Source organism: Macaca mulatta, chromosome 5 (genome assembly GCF_049350105.2).
Source record: "Macaca mulatta isolate MMU2019108-1 chromosome 5, T2T-MMU8v2.0, whole genome shotgun sequence".
NCBI lineage: Eukaryota > Metazoa > Chordata > Mammalia > Primates > Cercopithecidae > Macaca > Macaca mulatta.
Window position 1 is genome coordinate 146271561 of NC_133410.1, and position 20771 is coordinate 146292331.

The 20771-nt window shown below is 36.0% G+C and overlaps 1 pseudogene; it reads right to left on the reverse strand.

Moving 5' to 3' along the window:
• Window positions 1-19724: 19724 nt before the first annotated feature.
• On the reverse strand, window positions 19725-20247 carry LOC100424754 (stathmin pseudogene; annotated as a pseudogene).
• Window positions 20248-20771: the final 524 nt, after the last annotated feature.

Consider the following 20771-nt stretch of genomic DNA (forward strand, 5'->3'; position numbering starts at 1 on the left):
TTTTTACAAAACTGAAGCAAGCATTTTGTCCTTAATTAAGACTTCTGTAATAATTGACTCTAATTATTTTTTATGTTGTGTATGAATAGATACTACATTTATTCTTTAATGATATGCTCTATAGTTCCAACAGATATATTTTTCTTAACCAGATCTCTTGTAAAATGAGAAGCCAGAAGCCTCTGAAGCAGATTCAATTTTTAAATACAATAATCATCACAGATTAAGGAAGGTATATGGTGAAAAAGACTTGACCATTTCAAATAATAAATTACTGCAAAATGTATTGAAGAAAGCCAATTAGAAACCCATCTAATTTTCTGTTTAACCAGTGAAAATGTGTAATTAATAATATATTTCCCTTTGTACTTCTAATTTTATGCAGTCATAAAGAAAATTATAGTTCTTTTCACATTTCTACATATTTTGTGTTATATCTGAAAATGATATGTTGTTTCTAGAATGCAGTAAAGACTTTTTGTAAAAAAATAAATCTTTTTTATCTTTCACCCTTAAATTAGAAATGAAAATTAATTTCAGTATATTAGATATACTAAAGTTTAGAAAATTAACAGTATACATAACATTATAACATTTGTTAAATGATAATGTTGTTTAGTATTTACTAGAACCACATTTTAAATAGGATTTTTCAGTTTACAATACTCAATAATGTCATTGATGCATACAGTTTGTTCCTGGAGTGTAATTGAAAGCACTTTATTAATAATGTCAGCATGCAAAAAAAAATCTATAATGAAGGTACAGAATAGAAACTATTAGAGACTGTAGACTTGACAGTATGGCACATCCAAATTTATTTGGCTTTATATTTGTAGTTAGGGGTAGTATGACGTTGATCATAAATATAAAAGCTATTGTGTACTACTAGATCTTTTAAGTGAAAATACAATTTTCCGAACCCTTTTGAATGGCAATGTAATTGACTGATAAATTTGACATACGTTGATAGTGAATCACAATCTAAAGATAAGTGAATTTTATATTATGAATAAAAAACAAATATGCTATTCTAGGAAACAAATGGTAATTCCAGATATGGCATTGTAGAAATAAATAGAAATGAAGTTATTTTCCCTGAAAAATGTTATCGATGATAAAAATAGATATGCTGTATCTCAAAATAATACAGTTGTGGCATAGTGGTAACTGTTTTCATTACAGCAAATAAAACAAACCCATGTAAATAATGAGCAGTAGTTTAAAATATATGCCTTCTTTTTCTCTTAAATAAGTGACTATGAAATATTCAAAGGCATTTTAATAGTGATCTTGTAAATATAATTAACCTGTTGATCTGTTGATAACTGTCAAAGCCCCCCGTTAAATCTTCACTTTAGTTTTCATTGGTACATGTAATTAACAAATATATCTACCAAGTAGTATATAACTTCTTCTGTCAACACATTTCTACAGTGACAATCTCATGTAATAGTCATTGAATTAACAATTATGTCTGATTAAAAATGATTTGGATGTGGATTCTGATTTTCACAATCTATCTGGAAAGATATATTAGTATAAAAAGAAAACTATCACAAGAAAAGTAAGATATTAGAAGACTTAAAGAGGAGAAAGTATTATTATAGTTTACTAATAAAAATTGCCATTACAGATGTAGTATTTGCTTTGGGTTTTGAAAAATGAACAAAGTAGGCAGTTGGAAATGTGAAATTAGAAATAAAGCTTTGAGACTTGTCTTAAAGTTCCAAAATCTATAGTGTAAATAAAGGACCTGATCTGGTATAAGTGACTCCAAAGTCCATGCTCTTAGAGAAAAAAGACAAATATATAGAACATATAATGATAAACAGAGCAAAAGCAGATGTGGAATATATTACTTGTGTCTGACATTCTGATTTTAACTCATACCTTAATCGGTATTGCTTTTTCAAGCTTGAATCTCATTTGCCACTAACTGTATGTTTATAGCAGGAAAAATATGACAGTCTGCAATTGAATTGTTTCTTGAAGAGTGACATAGTTGTCCTCGGATTAGGTGGCATCAATTAATCCTGTAGTATAGATTAATAAGAGTTCAGCATTCATTTCAATCATACTATTAATTTTACCCTCAATGATTCATTCCTAGCATATCTTTGTTAGTGTTTGTCTTTCCCTTTCTGCATCTCAGGTAAAACATTCTACCAGCAATATTGGAAAGGTTGCCATGCCTGTGTTTGTAAGCAAGAGGAAACATGCTCCCTTTTGAGGTAAAGTCACATGAGATATCTAAGGAGCACTTCATCCTAGAGCGCAGAGTGAACAGTGGTTAAGTAACTGGGCTTTGTACTCAGGGTTCAAGTCTTGGTCAGTACCTACCAGAAGAATATCTTTGATTAGCTGTTTAACCATTACATATGATAGCTAACGTTTACTGAGTTACTGCTATATACTAACCACTCCAATAAGTATTTCACTCTGGTTTTCTCAAATCTGTATGACTCTTTAAAGTAGCTATTGAGTCTTCTGTTTTACAGTGAAAGCAACTGATGATAATCAGTTTAAAGTAGGTCTAACTCCAAATTACTTACTGTTAATTGCTGGACTAAACTACCTGTCTTTCTTTCTCTCAAATTATTGTAAATTATTATTTGACATTTCACATTTACTTCATTCCTTTTCATTCCTTTCATTCTTGTAAGAACCTGGCTCTATGGAATATCTCTCTCACCACTCTTCTAACCACATAATCTTCTTTTGGTTTCTCATCAACATCTAGGAGACAAGTTTTTCCTCCCTCAGAAGTCTCCTTTCATTCTCAGACACATTGTCACGACATAGATTTCATCAAAATTGGTTTCCTTCTCAGTCCACAGTTGAATACAATTTGGTATCTGACCCATCACTCCAGAAAAATAAGCAAATTTTGCAAACCTTCAATAACATTTTTACTAAACCATAAACATAAACATAAACTCTATCCTACTTAACTATTCTTGGCAGTATTTCACATTCTCTACCATACTCTTCTCAAAACATACAAAATAGTGGTTAATGGATGAGCATTAAATTAATTTACATGTATTTAAATCCCAATTCCATCTTTTTGTTTATTTATTTATTTTTTTGGAGACGGGGGTCTTGCTCTGTTGCCCAGGTGAGAGTGTAGTGGCACGATCTGGGCTCACTGCAAATTCTGCCTATGGTTCAAGTGATTCTCCTACCTCAGCCTCCTGAGTAGCTGGGACTACAGGTGCGGGCCACCATGCCCGGTTAATTTTTGTATTTTTAACAGAGACAGGATTTCACCATGTTGGCCAGGCTGGTCTTGAACTCCTGATTTCAGATGATCCACCCGCCTTGGCCTCCCAAAGTGCTGGGATTACAGGTGTCAGCCACTGCACCTGGCCCCCAGTTCCATTTCTTAATTGTGAATCTCTGGGTAATGTTTTACATTCTTTCTTTTGAAAATTCATACATATCTATGTAGGGGAAGACAAAACACACAAACATAAAAATATGTTTTCAAGCAGGGAATTAAAAATAAGAAGCAGGCCTGGTATAATGGTTTACACCTGTAATCCTAGGACTTTGGGATGCCAAGGTAGGAAGACTGCTTGAGGCCAAGAATTCAAGACCAATCTGGCCAACATAGTGAGACCCTATCTCTTATAAATATAAAATAAAATAAAATAAAAAATAAGCAATGGAAAGTAGCTGGTGCCTACTTCATATTGGATTAGTGTATGTGGCAGGAGGGCAGGGCAGTTGTTTGGGCTGATACATGAAGGGGAGCTGGTCAGATGGAGAGTGCTAGGAAGATAATCCTAGGCCAGTAAAAGGGAACAAACTTGGTATTATTGAGGAATTGAAAGAAAACCTGTGTGTCTGGAGAAGATTGAACAGATAAGAGAGTGGTATAACATGGTCAGAGAGATACTCAGATGCTAGAAGATGTAGGGCGTTGAAAATAAAGAGTCTGTATTTTACTACAAATGCAATAGAAAGTCATCGAGGAGATTTAAACTAGACACAATAGGGCATTATTTATACTTTTAAATGCTTACACCTGATATGTGTGTAACATAGCAGGAGTTAGGGAGACTAAATAGAAAGCTGAATCTCATTTAACTATAAATCTGAAATACTAGAGAAAGAACCAGACTGGCTCTACAGACTTTGCTTTTATATCAAGAGAAATACAAAGAGACAAATAAAAACTGAGTTCAATTATAGATTAGCAGCTAAAGCATTCAATTCTGCTATTCAATTCTGGTGAGTTCTGCTCTATCATCTGCTTGCACGTATGGATTAAGATTGGAAGATTGTATCTAGTCCTCCTGCCCCAATGTTGGTGGGAATCTTCACCCCACTCATTAACAAACAATTTAGGGAATTTTTATGAACAATTCAAGGTATTTCCCTTATATGTGCTTTATGATTGCTCTAAGGATCAATGTGTAAGTACCTGGTACAATATTTGGAACATAGCAGCTGCTTTTGGTATAAATATAAATATAGGCATAAACATATAGATAGAGAATGCCCGAGATTTTATTGAATTCTTTTTGTATTTTTTGCATCTTTATTCTGTCATAATATAGGTTAGTTTGTTATTGTGGTGGTGGTGGTGGTTTTTGAGACATCCCAGGCTGGAGTGCAGTGGCACAGTCTTGTTCACTGAAACCTCCGCCTCCTGGGTTCAAGCAATTCTTTCACCTCAGCCTCCCGAGTAGCTGGGACTACAGGTGCCTGCCACCATGCCTGGCTAATGTTTGTTTGTTTGTTTGTTTGTCTGTTTGTTTATTTCTATTTTTAGTAGAGATGAGGTCTCACTATGTTGGCCAGGCTGGTCTCAAACTCCTGACCACCAGTGATCTGCCTGTCTCTGCCTGCCAAAGTGCTGGGATTACAGGCATGAGCCACTGTACCCTGCCACAAGTTAGTTTTAAATCTCAAATTTAATGTGAACTGAGAATGTGATTATAATATCTTCAATTTTATATTGATTTATAGTGTTCATTTCTTTAAAAAAACTCAAATAATACAGAGAAACCTACTATTTGTGCATTAGTCCCATTTCACAGGTGACTAATCAGATCAATCAAGGCCTTGGAAAGATACAATGACAAATAGACATAGTATCATGGCTTTTCTTGGAAGAAGAGGATAAAATATAATTATTTAGCTTCTAAAATATCAACATACTTTGTCATATTGTAAATTCAAAGTTCCGGAAATATAGGTAGAAAAAAGTGAGCTACAAAGCAGCTCTGAAGCTTCCCCAAACTCACATAGCAGCTTAGCTCCAATCCCAGACTGCACAAGTTCTGTCATATATTTGATTGCCTCACATTTATAAGGTTACAAGCATTTATCAAGGAAAAAAAAAAAAAACCTTTGAAGTATTACAAATAAGTAGATCAGTAGGTCATCCTAAGCAATGTAGAAATCTCAGCTGCCATAAGCAAAATGAAAGGTATGTCGCATTACACATAAATTGTTTAGTTGTATGGCAAAAGATACCAATAACAAGTATATAGAAAAATGTTACCTTGATAAATATTTGTGGCACAAATGGCAGACATGGGATTAATATGCTCACTATACAAATAACAAATATAAATGAATTAAAAGATAAATAATCAATAACAGTGGTCAAAGTACATAGCATTTCACACAAGGAGAGCCCAGATGGTTAATAACATATAAAGAGAGGCTTAATCTTAGTAATTAGAGTCAGAGAAATGCAAATTAAATAAATATTTGAAAAATTATTTGAAAAAGGAATAGGTGCTAGTGATAGGTAGAATTCTCATATTGATAGAGTAGAAATTTGGGAGCTCTTTGGAAATATTCTGGGAATTGGCATTAAAAAAATCACAATAGTTGCTAAAATTTAAGATACCATAATCTTTAACTTGGAAATCCTTTACTGTAAAATGGCCTTAAGGTAATAAAATATTCAGTCTATAAGAACTTACGTACAGGAATTTTTAATGCAAGAGATTTTATGTGTGAGGATTTTATTATATTTACTTATAGCAGAAAATAAAATAATAAGGATATTATTTAATAATTATATCAAAGAAGTACTATTGAAATATTAGAAGATATTTAAATTAATGAAGTAGATGTATAGTCATTTATGGAAAGAGCCATTATCATTTTATACTAAGCAAATCATTATATAAATTATAAATATATAAGTATGTATAATAGCTTAACAGCTTTTTTCATAAAAAGATAACCATAAACCTTCACATATGTGTGCATATTTTATGTATATTCATATAATTCATAAAGGTATGTAAAAATACATGTCAATGCTGTTATTATTGGTTAATTCAGTAAGGTGGAAAAAGATTAAATTTATTTGCCTTACACTTTTGACTTATTTGTTTGCTTATATAAGCATGTACTACTTTCATACTTTATATAGATAATACATTTCTAAAAGAAATATAAATTATTTTTACAGAATAAATGTAATGATGTCCCTCCATTTTCTGAAGAAAATATTTTATTACTTTCTGTCTTCTCTAACTGTAGCCTCATTTCCAAACTTGCTCTTTTATAATCACTTTGATCATGAGTTGTTTATTTGTAAAATTCTGTGATCCATGGAATCTCAATTCTAATTCAAGGTTAAAACATCTCAAGTGTATAATTTATGCCCTGCAGAGCCCTAAAATGGCTTAGGATATGTAGCCCTTTGGTGGGTGAGACAAACACAAGAGCACTTTCTTTTAAAGAAACAAGATTGCATCACCTCAGTAAAAAAATTTTTTTTTTTTTTATTTCAAGTTTCTCTGCTTTCTCTGAATATTACAAAGTACTGCAACATAATCAAATAATCAAGCAATGCTTATTTACCATCGTAATATACCAGTGCTCTACAAGCTAAGGTACAAAAGAAATTAAGCTGCCATTATCACTTTATCCCTGCTGCTTGGAAACTAATAAAAGCACATTAATAATAAACTGTAGTCAAATATAAAGGGCTGTGTAACAAGCTAAAGCAATAGGAAAAGTAAACATTGTACAATTAAATACACACCTCCACAAAATTCTCATCACTAGGACTGTCTGGCCACAGAAAGAGCCAAACATGTTTATAGAAAAGATAATAAATTAGACCAAAATATATGAGTAAAAAAAGACATGTTGATTGTATCAGGACACATAAAGATATCATATTAATCTTAAGGAAATAGGGTGACTATGTCAATTCTTTAAAAAACAAAACAAAACAAAATTAACTTACAAAAATATTCCACAATGCAAATGCACAAACCCCACTTTCACATTCTCTGCAGGACAGTCAAGCAAACAGAGTTGACCACTGCCTAAGAATGTTCCAGGTACACTAGATTTTATAAGTGGATGTGTTTACTGACAGTGGAAAGGATATTAACAATAGGTAAAACTCATTCACTTGGAATTTAAAGTACATAAAGCATGTTAAGTTTGAGGCGTAAGACAGGATGTCAAGAACCCCCATCACATAGGTGTTACATGAAAAGATCGGGGACAAAACCTACTTGCTGACAGCCAGTTCTCCATGGGTCTCATATTTCTTTACATTTTTGGAGACAGAGTACTGACTGCCTTTGTTCAAAACTGTCATTTTAAGAGTGTTTGTATAGCAAAAAACCCTGGAAATTAAAGGTAGTGTCTTCCCCTAGAGCAAAGAGCAGGCATGCTTATTGTCTAGTAGAAGATAATGACTCCCTTTGACAAAAGGATAGGCTTGCCTATTCTCCTTTGTAAAAATTCTGAGTTCCCTAAGGTTAGGGTTCCTCTCTGTAATGCAGCCACATGGGTTCATTTACATATCTCTGTGGGCCTTTGGACAAGGGAAACATGCTAATATGCTGCTCTGCTGCTTACTGTGCCAGGAGAAGTAAAGTCCTTTGTCTCTGACCCAGGAGTCTCATCTCTTCCCCCTGATCAATGAAATTGTGCTAGGCTAACTTGTTAGCTTATAAATAGTGTAAAACCTCAAGTTTTCATAGTTCTTTATAATATTCATTAGAAGGATGAAATTACAGAGAATGCTTTTGGGAAAAAGGAAGATGAGGGCCTTTCCAGCCAAATAAAGGGAGTCAATAGAAGTCAGGGGATTGGTAGCAAATACATGATATTTTACAAAAGTATTCATCTACAATGGGTTAGAAGTATTGGAGGGGCAGAAAGATAGAGAAAGAGAGAGCAAAAGAGAAGGAGGTAGAGACAGGAGTTAGGAACTGGGAGAGGGAGGGAGGAGCCCTTTCCTACAAATTTTTAAAAGCACTGCTTTAAAAAATTGTTCTAAATCTAAAAATTTATGTTGATTGTTACAAGAAAAAGATGCTCTTAGTTTGAGAAACTTAACACTATGGGACTGTTTTGGTTAATAAATGTTCTGATATACATAATATATGTGGTTTTAACATTGTGTTTGCTTAAAATATTTTGACTGTACAAAGTGCTAGATCCGCAAATTTCAGCTCTAGACTTTTCATTATTTCTCATTAACAAGATTGACTCAGATACCCTCTCCGACAAAATTTGACTTATCATTTTAATATTTGCTAACAAAGTCATTCAATCTCTTTGCATTTCCTTTTATATGTATATTATTTGTAATAAAGTCATATTATGTGTATAATTCTGTGATCTTTATTCCCCCTCTCTACAGGAAGAACCCAAATCAAGAGATTTACTATAAGTTTGAAATGATAATTTTAAGTCAATGATGAAGAAAGTCTGATTTACTTAAGTAACCAAAATATACTGAAAACTTGTTAAGATAAGCAATATTACTATAATTTTGCAGGCCTTTTGAGACTTTATTGATGAAAGGCTGGAAAATATCTTAAATAAGACACTTTGGTTCCTACAGTGTCAAAGGCCACATTTTGAAAGTCTCAGGAAATTCTCTCAAAAAAGTAAAAGAGATGATTGAGAAGAATAATGAACATATTCATGTGCTAAGTTTCATACTGAGTCTTTACAAATTCTGTGGCTTACTTGAGCTTTCTTATTTTTTAAAGTATTCTTTGGTTAACACTCATTAACCATATCCTGCTGATAGCAAGAAATAAATTTAATAGGCAGCTGGGTGAGAGGGAATGTCACAGAGTTGAAATTGCCCCAGACTAGTGATGCAAAGATTTATCTTTCTCCAAATCCACTGCTTATTTAATACATGTTACCAAATAAGATGTATATTTAAAAATGCTTTAAGTACTTTTGCATGTGTTATTGAATACCAAAGGTGTACTCCAATGAGTATTGACCAGCTAACAAAATAGTTGAAAGCAATATATATATATATATGTATGTGTATGTGCAAGAGAAAGAGAGAGCAAAAATATGTACATATGATGTGTTTATATAACTATACACCTACATATACATACACTATATACACATACACACAAAACACACATATGTTTGTAACATTAATCTACTGGACCCAAACATTCAATCCATTGGGATCATTCTTTATCTTTGTAAAGAATTATATGATATGACATTGCCAGAGTGGAAATGAGATGAGTCATTTTCAAAAATCTCACTAATAAGATTTCATGAAGAGTTGTGATCATACTACAAAGAACCCAAGTTCTCTCTGCTTCTCAATTAGTGTTTAGATAGGCTTTTCAGCTGGCTCTGTCATCTTGCCCATGGCAAAAATATTACACAGGACTATCTCAATTAAAATATAATCCCTCTGAGTGTAGGTGTTATTGAAAACATAGACAATCTCCATCCTATATGAAGGTTGTATTCTAAAATTTTCTTTTAATTCAGCCATTTGGAACTCAAGTGATTTTTTCTATTTAAGTTGGATTGTGTAGTGTTCGATATTTTTCCAGGAAGGCCACAAAAGGCAATTCTGTCCATAAGATTTCTAAATATGATGGTTAATTCTATTTTAATTGCACTTAATTATTGTTCTGTAACAGGTGTATTCAAAATAACATGTCTTCCCCTTCTGAAGAACTGGGGCTCTCTATTTCCTATCAAAGTGTTGTTTAATCAAAAGGCTGACTCTCTGGCAAAGAGTGTGAGTTGCCTTAGAGGTTTTCTATATTACAATAGATTGCCTATACTTTTGTAGAAATGATCATTGTTTTTTGTAGTTGAAAAGATAAATCTCTAGTTTGAACACCGACATTTATGCTCCCATTATGTCCTACGTACTGTGGTAGGTACTGAAGAAGAAACATAGAGGTCAAAGACACTGGCTGGGCTTTGGGGGCATTGGAAAAGCAGGGAACTCAGTACTCACATTTATCTATCGCACAAAATACTCAGCACATAATAATAAATGAGGCTGAAGAAAATGTAAGCTGAGGATATTTCATATGGGTTCTTGCCATATGTTTCAGACTAAACATTTTACCCGTTCATAGGTTTTATTAAGATGTCACCCTACACATGTACTTTGAAAAGTTTAAGAAGTTGTAGGTTTGAAAGTTTGGAAGGGAGAATAACTATTAGAGAACCAATTAGTTTATTGCAATGGTTCAGTCTCTCTCCTTAAAGTTGGAGAACAAGATCAAGTATCTCCAGTATAAAAATAAAATCCTATATAGACATAAAACTACTTTATGAAATTTCATATATAATAGTTTCATTAGACAAAGGGCATTACTAATAAGACATCAATACTTACAGGAATTTCTGCATCTAAGGTGTGCAAGAAAGCTCAAATATTTCACTTTGGATAACTTTTTTTTGAGGCGGAGTCTCACTCTATCACCCAGGCTGGAATACAGTGGCACAATCTCAGCTCACTGTAACCTCCGCCTCCCGGGTTCATGCCATTCTCCTGCCTCAGCCTCTGGAGTACCTGAGACTACAGGCACCTGCCACCTTGCCCAGCTAATTTTTTTTGGTTTTTTTTTTTTTTTTTTTTTTGTATTTTTAGTACAGATGGGGTTTCAGCGTGTTAGCCAGGATGGTCTCGATTTCCTGACCTTGTGATCCACCTGCCTCGGCCTCCCAAAGTGCTGGGATTGCAGGCATGAGCCACAGTGCCCGACCCACTTTACATAACTTTATATCCTTTATACTAGGCATCTAACAGAAAATAACTATCATTTGAGAGAATATCTCCTTTTCTTAGTCTGTCACAATAAAGTATGAATCCGTCTGTATGGAAATATGCACCATACAGGTAAAAATGCTTTGAAAAATATGTGATTTCCTCTTTCTGTTATACAGAAAACATAGTAATTTCATACAATATTACAGATATGTCAGCTTTGGAAGTCTGATAATAATGTTCCTGACTAATACAAAGTCAAGTTACTAAGAAAATTAAAGTAAAGCAGTGAAACCAATAGATGCTTAAAGAAATCATGATATTAAGCATATTGAGGCACGCCTAATCTTTTGGATCACTGAGATCTCACTCTGTGGTGGATGCTTATAAGAAGATATTCAGCTCCATAAAGAAATGTGATAATTAAATAATTTAGTGGCAAATTCTATGGTATCACACTGGCATTTTTCTTTTCCACACTTATTCAAGCATGGTGGTTTCTGACTATTTTCTTTTTCTAACACAAGAAGAAAATTTTTTTTTTAATTCCTCCTACACATATATCACACACACGCACAAAGTTACAAAATGTAGCTTAAAAAATCAAATATAGTTAAAGATTGAAGTTAAATTGAAAACTTTTAAATTGTTCAAAGGAAATTTTTTTTTTTTTTTTTTTTTTTTTGAGATGGAGTCTTGCTCTGTCACCCAGACTGGAGTGCAGTGGCATGATCTCCGCTCACTGCAACCTCTGCCTCCAGGTTCAAGTAATTCCCTGCTTCAGCCTCACGAGTAGCTGGGATTACAGGCATCAGCCACCACACCCACCAAATTTTTGTATTTTTAGTAGAGACAGGGTTTTACCATCTTTGCCAGGCTGGCTTTGAACTCCTGCCCTCCTGGTCCGACTGTCTCAGCCTCCCAAAGTACTGGCAGTACAAGCATGAGCCACAGTGCCTGGATGGAAATTTTTTTGACATAGAAAAAATACGAAATGTGATGAGCTTACTAAGTGTCACTTTCTTTGCAAGTTGAAAGCTATGTAATTTTGCATACTGAATCTTTATAAAATATAATATTGAGATATCTGATCTCTGATAATTTTCTTTCCAGGCCCATAACCAGATAGTCAAGCCATTAGTCACTGCCAGAAGTCTGTACACATTCCCACATTCAGCCACTTGACCACTTAAACAAAATGAATGGTTAGTGATATAATTTGTGTCCCCACCCAAATCTCATCTTCAATGATAATTCTCTATAATTCCCATAATTCCCACATGTTGTGGAAGGGACCCAGTGGTAGGTAATTGATTCATGAAGGCAGGTCTTTCTCATGGTAGTGAATAAATATCTGATAAATAATAGTGAATAGTATATGATGGTTTTATAAAGGGGGGCTCCCCTGCGCACACTCTCTTGCCTGCCACCCTGCCACATAAGACATAAGACATGACTTTCTCCTATTTTGTCTTCCACCATGATGGTAAGGCCTTCCCAGCCATGTGGAACTGTGAGTCCATTAAACCTCTGTTTTTTTTTTTCTTTCTTTTTTTTTTTTAATTACCCAGTCTCACATAAGTCTTTACTAGTGGCATGAGAACTAACTAATAGTTAGGCATACTCCTCACAATTCTACTCAATAAGAAATTATTTTTCTCACTACCTTTTAAAACCACCCCTGAATGTGACTGTAATGTAGCTTCAGTACATTCTTAGCTGCTTCTTTCATGTCAGTATGTCCTAATCATAAAGTAGAAGTTGGGCATTTTCCTTCTCTGCTAGCTACTATTATCATCCCCCATAGGTGACAACCGTGGAAGAGGTTCCGGTGCTACTGTAGTGGGTAACCTGGGAGTCTGGGCTGCCTGCTCCTCAGCTTATTCATGCTTACTGTTCTCTGCTGAATCTCAGATGTACAATTTCCATTTTTGGATGAACTGCTTTTTCATCCCATTCAACTTTATGACTTGGAACAGCTGACATAACTCAGATCATAGGGACAGTTCTTTGATGCCTACTCACTTGGTGGCCTATCGTCCAATGTTTCATGTCTATGGAAGCCCTGGAACATACCAAGAGCTACCTCTAAAATGATACACAAATCTCTTCTGAGGATGGGTTGGCTTTTTTTCCAGAATTCCAGGGGACTTTGTTGTAATTTTCTCACAGAGGCAACACAAATATATCATACCATATAGTTTGCAATCACTGACACCATAGGGCCTGATGAATCACTGTGGCAGAACAGTTTGCCCCTCAGCCTAGACCCTCTTCAGAGAGCTCAACGAATCTGCAGCCTTCTTTGTCACCCAGTATATTGGCCTGGAGCAGTATTGCTAAATCTGGGATATGTTGCCTCAAGAACTCAATGAGGTCTACCAAGAGCTGTACTTTATTTATTATGGGTGGGAACTGACAGGTCATGAACCTTAAAAAGTTGACTGAAGTGTCAGGTCATTGAATCTTCAGAGTGTTTCTTTTTCATCCTCTGGAGCATATGCGTGAGACACCAAAGCTCTAATAGTGTAGATTTAGCTACCTCTTGCTCGTACTGTCCAATTAGGGTAATGTCATTGTTTTAATGGATCAGTGTGATATCCTGTGGAATATTCAGGTAGTAAAAATATCTTCATAATATATTAAGGAAGAGGGTAGGAAAATTAGTATGGTACTAATGCAGAACTGTCAACGAATATTGTAATCCATCTAAGGTAAATGGAAACTGTTCATCATCCTCTTGCCTAATCAAAATATCTGCATTCCACATACCGAAGGCCTTGTTAATCTATTCCAGCAACAATTTCACATCTCTTATAGCAATGTGGTTGGAGCTATCACTGGTTGAGTTTGCAGTGGTCTTAAGCATTTTTCTACAATCCTTTCACCTTTTTTTAGGAATCAAACTAGTGAATTAAATTAATTACAAAATAAGAAACCACATCCTTCCTTCTTTTAGGTTTTTACAGGTAGAATATCTGCCATGTCCCTGCCTCCCCAGTATGTAATACTACTTTTGCTGTTCTACTTTGAAGTCATTTTGTAAGTTTTCTACTTGGCTTTCCACAAAGGCCTGTCCCAAAGACCAAGTACTCAGTGTGAAATTTATCCCAACTGCCAATTATGTCCATTCCAATATCACACTCAGGGACTGAGGAAATGACCACTAAGAGAGTAATGGACCCAGGCAACCAAGTGGGAGCTGAACTTCAACCAGGACTTCATTTACTACCTGGCTCCCATAGACCTCCTTTCTAAAAGTGGGATGGTGGTGACACTTTGACTCTTTAGTTACAAGTGCCAACTCAATCCTGGTGTTCAATAATTCCTCAAAATGCCTGTGTAAATGGCCATAGGTTGCTCTGGGTAATGGTTTGGAGAAACCATTACCATATATATTCCTTGCAAGGTCACAGGTTTATTCATATTAGGAGCCTAGTGACCAGTTCGGTCAAATAGATTTCAAGTTTAAAACTTAGCTTAGGACTGGGACTTGAGAAAAAAAAATCACAGAATTTTCAGAGGACACTTTTAGTATCTAATTCCTCCCATGGTTGTCTTTTACTTACTGTAGATGTTAAATAACACACTCTTTGGCTGTCATTCTATTTTGTTCTTCAGAACACCATATTCTGTGATTCATTTCCACAGTTCCTTGTGAGGCAGTGCTTTTGTTCACCCCTCAAGCATTGCTTTAGGTAAATGTAGTTTCATGCCCTATTTTCTAGTTAAGTGATGCCATCTGGCTTCTATTATTTCAGAGCCCAATCATCTCAAGGGACAGTAAGGAACTCGGTTCTATTAGCAGTTACCCCTCCAACTCTTAGTCTCTGTCTGGAGAAGAGATAAAATTCACAGTGGCGTTAGTGCTCCTTTTAACAGCTCATTTCTCATATATCCTCTGGGCCCTAATGCCCAGCTGATCTTCATATAATCTATCCATTACAAAATGTCCACCTTGCACAGCCACTTTATTCGTGGCTCCACTAAGCCAGGGAAACTCAATCATTTTCATATCACTCAGCGCTGGCTGTTGCTTTTTTTAGGCTTCTGACAGCCTTAACAGTGAGGATATTCCACCTCCCAGTGTCTTGCCAGAGTTTATATTCTGTGTTCCAAGAAAGTGCCCCAAAGTGAATGAGTTATTTCTTATCCTACTTCTATTAGATTCTATTGATAAAATTTCAATCTTGGGGGTAGTTTGCTGACTCGTGTACATGGGAGCTCTTTGGGTATAAAATCTTCTCCCACCTCTATCACTTAGTTACTGGCCAATTATCAGAAGAGGAGCTCCTCTATCTGCCTTTCCAAGAGGAAACATCTTTTTCAACATCTTTAGCACAGATGTAAGCTATGAGGGCTCAGGAGAGTCATGCAGGGACGGCATCCTTGAGATAAAATAGACATATTTTCATCTCATATTTCAGGGTCCCAAATTCCTTCTAATACCCTCATCTCACATAACAGATCTTCTTTAAGGGCTGAGCATTTAAAGGTCTGCAAAGCTCTGCAGACTTCAGTTAGCTGCTCTGTTTTGTTTGTTCTTCCATTGCAATAAATGAAATTTTCTTTTTAGAATTAATAAGTGAGGATTCCCTTTTCCTTGGTTTTTTTGTTTGTTTGTTTGTTTGTTTTTGAACAGCTTCAGTATTATTGGTACTAGTTCTTCCAGGATACAAAATCAATGAACAAAAATCAGTTGCATTTCTATACACTACTAATGACCAAGCTGAAAACCAAATCAAGAACTAAATACCACTTCCAACAGCTTCCCAAAAAAGTGTCTAGGAGACCAGGTGCGGTGGCTCACATCTGTAATCCCAGCCCTTTGGGAGGCCAAGGCGGGTGGATCACCTGAGTTCAGGAGTTTGAGACCAGCTTGGCCAACATAGTGAAACCTTGTCTCTACTGAACATTCAAAAATTAGCCAGGCATGGTCACGCACACCTGTAGTCCCAGCTATTCAGGAGGCTGAGGCAGAAGAATCGCTTGAACTCGGGAGGCGGAGGTTGCAGTGAGCCAAGATTGTGCCACTGCACTCCAGTCTGGGAGACAGAGCAAGACGCCCTCTTAAAATAAAATAAAATAAAATAAAATAAAATAAAATAAAAAAACAGCTGGCAGAAAACTTCCTGTGAAGTTCAACTATTCTTTAAAAAATCAGAATGTTTCTGTAAGGGCAACACCTTATCGATAACATAATATTGTTTAGCAATACCAATATTGAAGCGTTGAAGCATAGCCATTCATTTTCTTTAATTTTACTTTCACACAGTTTCAACAATCAAAAGGATGTATAAAGCCTAGTAAGAGAAATAGCAGTCGCATGCCCTTGTCCCATTCTCTTAGCTCTTTTGTTAGGCATTTTTCTTCACATCTATAAAATATGTGCTTACGTTGCTGCTTCTTGATTTTTTAAAGACAGTATCTATTATCTTCCTACCATGAAAATTGAAGACTAAGTTCTCTTTTGTTTCCCATGTTTTAAACCATATTTTACCATATTTCACACTTGTTACCTCATTCTCAAAATATAATTTTATTGTTTTATTAGTATTCAGGTTTTCATTATGACTATGTACAGGGGTGAAGGCTAGTCACAGTTTAGTCTTGGTTTGAGTCTACATAGAATTTAACTTCTGGCAGAAGTTTGGTTTTCTTTCTTTCTTTCTTTCTTTTTTTTCACTCTTGTTGCTCAGGCTGGAGTGCAATGGCACGATCCTGGCTTACTGCAACCTCCGCTTCCTGGGTTCAAGCGATTCTCCTGCCTCAGCCTCCCAAGTAGTTGGGATTACAAGTGTGCATCACCACATCCAGCTAATTCTGTATTTTTAGTAGAGGCAGGATTTAATTGTGTTGGTCAGGCTAGTCTCAAACTCCTGACCTCAGCCTTGGCCTCCCAAAGTGCTTGGATTACAGGCCTGAGCCACCACACCTGGCCAGAACTTTTGTTTTCAAACCAATTTTCTTCTCTTATTTACTTAACTGTCTGGGAACATACCATTAATTTACTCCAAAATTCCTGCTGTTAGTATCAATCTCCTCAGCACATTCAAGCACATCAAATGATTTACTGACTTAATATCTCAGAGATATATTTCCTCGTGAGCACGAAAAGTCACCAGCCTGGGCTCAGTGCTCTTGAGGCTTGTGATTCAGCTGTCCTACCGGGAGGACCTTTCCCCTTCCTTCTGGAGATTCGCTTCTCTTTGCACATTGAATCTTCCTTCTGGGTCACATAGGATTCTTTTCCTTTTTTCTTGGTTTACTTCATTTTACTGGTATGTTACTCAGGATTCTGCAGAGAAACAATCTGTAGGATACAGATAAAGAGAATTATTCCTTTTTTTTTTTTGAGACGGAATCTCGCTCTGTCATCCAGGCTGGAGTGCAGTGGCGTGATCTCGGCTCACTGCAAGCTCTGCCTCCCAGGTTCACGCCGTTCTCCTGCCTCAGCCTCCGGAGTAGCTGGGACTACAGGTGCCCGCCACCACGCCCAGCTAATTTTTTTGTATGATAAAGAGATTTATTCTAAAGAACTGATTCATATGGTTATGGAAGCTGAGAAGTCCCATGATCCACCACATAGACGCTGATGACCCAGAAAGGCCAGTCATGTAAGTCAGTCTGGGTCTAAAGGCTTGAGAATCAAGGAAACAAAATGATGTATATCCTGGTCCCAGGGCAAGAGAATAATTACTTGCCAACTAAAGAGTGGTACAGACAAAGGGGTAAATCCTCCTTTCTTCCATGTTTTATTCTATTCATGCCTCAATGGATTGAATGATGCCTACTCACATTGAAAAAGGCTATCTGCGTTACTGAGTCTAATGATCCAAATGTTAATTTCATCTGAAAACATCCTTGCAGACTTTCTCAGAAATAATGTTCAACCATATATCTGGGCATCCCTGATCCAGTTCAGTTGATGCAAAACTTATACATCACTGGTGGAGTACATCAGCTAGCAACTTACTGAAAAAAGAGGAGTGGAGATAATTTTTGAGATTATGCATGTGTGAAGAAAATGTTTTTCTACCTTCATATTTGACTGATGGGTGATAAAATATACGGTTTTATTTTGGCAATAAGTCCCACCCAGGACTTTGAAAGTGCTTTGTTTTTGTTTTTGTTTTTTCAACTGGTTGCCTGTACCACTATTGAAATCTCTGATGCAATTATGAGTGCTGATCCTTTTCATGTAACCTATATCTATATCTTCTCCCTCTCTCAAAACCTTTAGGATCCTCTCTTTGCCAAACTTCAGTTTTCTAGAATTTCAATGTGATGTGCTTTAGTACAAGGGTGCCAGAAACCAAATAGTTTCTTTTCACCTGGGAAACATGCTCTACTGTGCTGGGAAAATCCCTTGAATGATTTCTTTGATATTTTATACCTCTCCTTTTCTCTATTTTTTTATTTTTGGAAATATTTTTAGATGATGTCATATTGATCCTCTTAATTTTCTTTACCTGTCTCACTATTTCTCATCAATTCTTCTGTTTTCTAACATTTCAAGATACTTTCTAGATTTTATCTTCTAATATTTCAAATACATATTTTCTAAAAATTTCTGAGCATATACATATAATTATTAGTACATTAATAATAAATTACTTGAATTTTTAATTACTAAGGTGTCGCTTTTCTCCAATTTCCTTTTTTACATTTTTCTGTTGTGTATTTTGGTCTCCATCTCTCTTATTAGGGCTTCTCTCAAACTAACAATCCCTACTTTTTCATTAATTTATATGTTTAGGGTGCTTAAAAGAAGATGGGAAATTCTCTGGGCATGGGTTCAACTTATGGATCTATGGGCTGGTCAAAGCCTCAAGGAAGATTCTTCTGTCATCTATTATGAGGATTAAATTTGTCTGTAAAATTCAGAGGACCAAGAAAATCACAAGTCTAGTTTTAAAACATTCATGTAATGCTTCTTTTTTGTTTTTTGTTTATTTATTTATTTATTTATTTTTGAGATGAAGTATTGCTGTGTCACCTAGGCTGGAGTACAGTGGTATGATCTCGTTTCATTGTAACCTCCATCTCCAAGGTTCAAGCAATTTTCCTGACTTAACCTACTGAGTAGCTGGGACTACAGGCATCTGCCAGGACACCCGGCTAAGTTTTGTATTTTTAGAAGGGACAAGATTTCATCATGTTGTCTAGGCTGGTCTCGAACTCGACCTCAAGTGATCCTCCCACCTCAGCTTTCCAATGTCCTGGGATTACAGGTGTGAGCCACCATACCAGGCCTCTCTTTTTATTTTTTTGAAGTCACTGCCACCAATAGTACTGTGCAGTTTTAGTAACCATTTAAATATCTTGTAAGATACTTAACTATTTAAGCATCTGGTAAGATTGGGACACAATTGGGATTGAAAAGTGAACATATATTCAGCATTTAAAAGTTCGAAAGAAGCCACTACACACTCTTCACAATATGTTTTCACAGAGCAAATACCGTACTTGCCATTAGCCCAGCGCACCAAGTGTACTGAAATAAAAAGATGCAACGAGAAAAATATCTACATTAGAAAGAACCACACTTTCACTTTCACCCCTTTATCCCCTAAACCAACATCTTACAGTATGAGTATATGTATACAGCTGTACATTAGCTTCTAGAGTATTGTCAGAAAGGACAGAATAAATGACACTTGCCAGTAGTTTTTGGATATTTAGGAAATACAGGATGAAAGTCAGTTCTCAGAACAAACTAGTCAGCTTCAGTCTCATCGGCAGGACCTCTGGATTCTTTGTTCTTCTGCACTTGTTCAATATGCTTATCCTTCCTTCTCCGGCAAACACTCCAATTTGACAGCTATCTGTGCCTCTCTGTTCTCTTCATTAGCTTCCATTTTGTGGGTCAGGTTCTTTTTGCCATTTTACTGAAGTTATTGTTCTCTTCTATTGCTTTCTAAACCACTTATTTCTCCATCCTTTGCAAGCTGCTTCAAGACCTCAGCTTCGTAGGACTTGTGTCTTTCTTCTGCAGCTTCTCATATCGTCTGAGTTTCCTCTAGGGAAATGATCCTTCTTCTGTGGAGAGGAGGAAAGGAATTATAGAATTGATTCTTTTGACTGAGGGCTGAGAATCAGCTCAAAAGCCTGGCCTCAAAAGCACTCTTCTCCAGTTCTTTCAAATGGATATCAAAAGAAGCCGGGTAAATGGACGACAAGAGACTGGCAGTGTGTTCTATAGAATCCACTAGGGTAAAGAAAGGCCGTGAGCCCACCATCCATATTGTACCTCTATTGGTGCGACAGGTCCTGGGAACAGGCTGAGTAGCCAAGAACCAATTCCTCCTATCATCCCTGACCCCAGCCTGTGCAACCCAAGCTATCCGCACCCCATCCCCGACAGGGAGCGTGGCCCGTCATCTGTCACCCACAAGGGTGATCATGGGAATCTAATTCGCTCTTTTAAATGGTAAATGTCCTTTTAAATGAAGGACCGAAAGAAAGGGAATTTTTCTTGTTTTCTTTTTTCAGAATTTAAATGATGTTCAAATCCTGAGGTGTTTCAGAAGTCAAATAGTAGTATCTCTTAGATAAGTGTACTCAACATACAAATGAAAATATAAGAAAATACCCTATAATGGCTGGGCGCGGTGGCTCACACCTGTAATCCCAGAACTTTGGGAGGCCAAGGTGGGTGGATCACGAGGTCAGGAGATTGAGACCACAGTGAGACCACGGTGAAACGCTGTCTCTACTAAAAATACAAAAAATTAGCTTGGTGCGGTGGCAGGTGCCTCTAGTC